This window comes from Amblyomma mixtum, chromosome 10 (assembly GCF_055824585.1).
Source record: "Amblyomma mixtum isolate Tamu chromosome 10, ASM5582458v1, whole genome shotgun sequence".
Taxonomy (NCBI): domain Eukaryota; kingdom Metazoa; phylum Arthropoda; class Arachnida; order Ixodida; family Ixodidae; genus Amblyomma; species Amblyomma mixtum.
The window spans coordinates 30,929,720-30,934,416 of NC_143021.1; positions in this window are offsets into that span (position 1 = coordinate 30,929,720).

Below are 4,697 nucleotides of genomic sequence, written 5' to 3' on the forward strand. Positions count from 1 at the left end.
TTTTTTGTGACTGTTATCTAGAGACACACATTTTGCTAAAAAAGTTATTGCACCATTTATTTGCAGCATGCAGAAATAATTTTCCAGTTTATCCAAGTTCTCCTTTTCAAGTATTCAGATAATCGTTTTAAGCTTGTCCAAATATACCAGCAGGATTGTGTGTTGAAACAACGTGAAGGTGCCATGGTCATGTGTCTGCGTGAGCTTCATGCTCACGGGCCAACAGGCCTTCAGGCATGCACAAAAGCAGGCCAATACCAGTAGGCCGACACCACCAGGCCAATACCAGTAGGCCGATTCCAGTAGGCCGACACCATTAGGTCCAACACCAATAGGCCCGACAGCAATACACCTAACACCAATAGGCCCAGCACCAATAGGCCCAACACCAGCAGGCCCGACACCAGCAGGGTCCCAATTTACGGATTGCCAACAGACCTACAGCCTGTTGGATTTTCTGATAGGGTAACATGAATTTATTGAAGCAATTGCCACTTATACTAAGCCATTTGATTGACCTCTTAAATTGTAAATAAATTTTCTGTTTTGTTGAATTCTTCTGTTTTCTTGTTTGTTCCATTGCGTTGTATAATTTATCTTGGGTTTTTTTATGTACACCTGCCACTTACGACACTGCTCCGAATGGAGCTGCTTTATGTGAAAATAAATAAATAAATAAATTGAAAGGGGGTTTCTGCACAAGTAGGACAGGGACGGAGTTCACAGCGGGCGACACAAGACTGCGAGCAGAACGGCGAGCAGAGCAGAAGACGGCCAGTCCACGCGAACCGATCTCGTGCAGGGCGGCGGCACTTCGTCTTTCATCGGCGCTTCGTCTTCTTCGGCGCTTATTCAGTAATCTGCCTAAGCGGTATCAGGCGTGGCCTTCGTGGTTCGCTAAAAAACCGACACCTTCCGTCCAGGCCAACTCAGAAGCCATAGAACGCCTCCTCACCACACCTCCCCAATTAATCGTCCTTATCCTTCGCATCTCCACACACAGTAGAGGCATGGAGGACGACCTCTGCCGGCTAGCACAAGCATATCTCATCCCCAGGATAGTATACTCCTACCCTTACTATCATCTTCGCCGAAAAGTCGACGGAGCAGTAAACACCGTAATCCGATCGGTGTAAAGGGCTCCCATAGGGTTGCAACAATACGCCAGCGCATAACTTCGCACTTGCAACACTCTTACGGAACTTGTGAAGGCACACAAGACCGCCCAAATTCATCGCCTCTCCAGAAACAAGCACAGGCATCTCATCCTCGACCAGCTGAACGTCCAGCCCAATAGGCGATCCCTGTCCCGCAGCCTCCCTCCCTGTAGGCGTGTGTAGCTGCCTCGTTGTCGAACCGCTACCCAACAACATGCTGCTTGGGCGGCACTACGCGCGCCGTCAGCACAAAGCCCGCGCAATGGACGATTTCTATCGTGCCACGAACAAGCAACATACGCGGAGACTGCAAGGCAAGATGCAACAACCTACGTAGTCTGTTCAACAACGCCGCAATCTGCCCTTATCTCCACCTCCGCGGTGTACGCCCCTCCCCCACCGCAGCAGAAGAGACAGCTATAGCGCTGCCCATGGCTAACCACTGTAGGTGCTCAGTCCGCTGTGGCTAAGTAGGAGCAATCCTTAATTATTCAGCAGGCTGCCTCTGCCTTCCTGCCGCATAAATCCCGCGCGGCTGTAGTCCCGACCGCAAACTGGATACCCGCCCACGCGGGAAGCTCAGGAAACGAAGGGGCCCACCGACTTGCCCGAGGATTAACAATCGGGCGGCCGGCCCCAGGGAACCAGGCATCCTTACGGAAGGCCCCCAACATTTGCCGACATCAGCAATTTTCTTCAAGAGACGAGAAGTTGTTTCACCCCTCCTCACCCTGACCTCGACCATGCGCGAGCCACCCTGATCCACAGATTACACACGCACTGATTCTGAGCCAATACACGCTATCACTAATCCTCATGGGAGATAATGACCCCAATTGTCCACATTACCTTAAGGAGATCCCGCTACTCAGGCACAAGTCCTTTGGGGGTGCGAAAATAATCCGCCCCTACGGGCCCTCCTACTAGCTCCCTCTGCGGAAAACTCCTCACCCAGCTGGACCTTCCCATACTCTAGTACTACATCCCGCTACCATCAAACGCTTACCAACCCCACATGCTATTCCAATGCCTGGCGGACCCTCTTCCGCGGGCCTGGAGTGCCTCACCAGCTGACAGGACTGGGAGACCCTCTTACGCTCTGAGGACCCAGCCCAGCAGAAGACTGCCACAGGTCGGGCTATGAACATTATAGTGTAGTGGGCTCGTGCGAGAGCCCTGGGGCCTGTCAAAGTCAAAGTTTTTCCCACTACAAGAGCACTCAACTTTCCGTCAATTCGTGGGCCCAGGGCGTTTTGTTCTGCAATTGGAAATCAGCTCTTCCAGTTCTGCAGCCGGAAGGACGCACAAAATATTTCGGGCCAAGTGACATAAAAATAAAAAATTGGCAGGGGCTTAGCTTTGGTTAAGCCTGGTCGGTCGGTCGGTCGGTCGGTCGGTGGGTAGGTGGGTGGGTGGGTGGGTGAGCGGGCGGGCGGGCGGGCGGGCGGATGGATGGATGGACGGATGGATGGATGGATGGATGGATGGATGGACGGACGGATGGACGGACGGACGGACGGACGGACGGACGGATGGACGGATGGACGGATGGACGGATGGACGGATGGATGGATGGATGGATGGATGGACAGACACACCGCAGCGGCTTCCTTACAGTAATAATATAAAATAAATAGATTTGGCTTATAGGTGTTTAACGTCCCTAACCGACTGAGGCTATATGAGGACCGCCATAGTGAAGCGCTCCAGAAATTTCGGCCCCCGGAGGTTCTTTACCGGGCACTGACATCGCACAGGACACGGGCTCTAGAATTTTGCCTGCGTCTAAATTCGACTGCCGCAGCCGGGTTCGAATCAGCGTCTTTCAGGTCAGCAGCCGAATGCCATAATCTCTGAGCCACGAGGCCGAAAAAAAAAACAACAAACGTGTAGAAAACCTGGGCTTATTGGGAAGTACATAAATAAATATAAAATTCAGGGGACACTTTGACTATCTAAGGTGCGTAGAGGCGAAAGCGTTTTCCGCACCACTTTGGCTGCTTCTGCGGCACTGGTGGCGTCCCAATTATTGAGTACTAATTACTAAGCGATGACAAATCACTAATTAATTGTTAATTACTGATTAATGCCTGAATATTAATTAACTGCTAATTAATGACGCTTAAGCTTCGCCTTTAGGAGTGGAACCGACAGCATGTAGCGCTGCCAGGGTGTCCACGGAATGCCACCACCCGTTCAGCGCAGTGCCTTGCCCTTAGAAAGCAACGCTTTTTGAGGAAAGGAAATGACGAAGTAGAGAGAGAGAGAGAGAGAAAAGGACGGAAAGGCAGGGAGGTTAACCAGGCGATGCCCAGTTGGCTACCCTACACTTAGGGAGGGGAACAGAGGGGAAAAAAGGAAAAAGAGCGGCAAGAAAATGAGTTGTCTAAGTGTCCAGCGACCACTATGTCACAGAGACAGAGGACGCGCAATGAAAACTTGAAGATTATAGGAGGGAATGCAACCCCGTGTCCCTTAATAAAGTCAGGAGCGCTTTCACCGCTTTCCGTTGTCTGGAAGGTTGTGTCCAAGGCCCCAGAGCGTTAGACTCTGTTAAAGGACGCGAGTCCAAGCGGAGCAGAGAAGCACTTAGGAAACCGCGCTCTCGCTGAAAACGAGGGCAGTCACAGAGGAGGTGGCTGATCGTTTCGCCACAACCGCACTGGTCACACGCAGGAGAGTCAGCCATTGCGATGAGATGGGAATAGGCGTTTGTGAACGCCACTCCCAGCCACAGGCGGCACAACAGCGTAGTATCACCGCGGGGGAGTCCGAATGGTATATGATGTTGGAGCAAGAGGTTGAAGTGATGCGAGCGGGGTGTCCAACCTCCAGGGGCAGACCACGACGTTACAGCCAGGTTTCGGGCGAGCAGTTGAAGGTGCCTTGCTGCGTCAGCTCTTGTCAGTGGTATGCGGGCAGTGTTGGATGTATCGTGAGCCGATCGAGCAGCATCGTCAGCTAAGGCGTTACCAACAATGCCGCTATGGCCTGGTACCCACTGGAAGATGATTTCATGATCTTGTTCGATTGCCTGGTGGTGCAGATATCGTATCTCCGCTGTAAGTTGCTAATGGTCGCTATGTCTCAAGGCAGATTGAAGACATTGTAGGGCAGCTTTTGAATCACAGAAAACATCCCATTTTTGACGTGATTGTTTTGAGATATACTGTACCGCCGCAAGAAGTGCGGACAACTCTGCTCCAGTAGAGGTAGTCTGATGCGAAATTTGTTGGTGAATTTGAGTCTGTCGCGCAGGAACGACCACAGCGCAAGCGGAACTAGTAGAGGTTACTGATCCATCCGTATAGACGTGAGTACGGTCCGAATATTAGAAGTGGATCATAGACAGTGTCAGTTGCTTAATGGCTGGCGTCGATAAATTTGACTTCTTCGCTATCCCCGGAATAGCAAGGCGCACACATGGGAGCCGCATACACCACAGAGGAGAGTGAGGTAGTGCTGCCGGGGTGAACTGTTGTGGGATCGACGACTGTTGCGTCGTTATCACCTGCGCAAATGCAGACTGTGGTCTCTGCA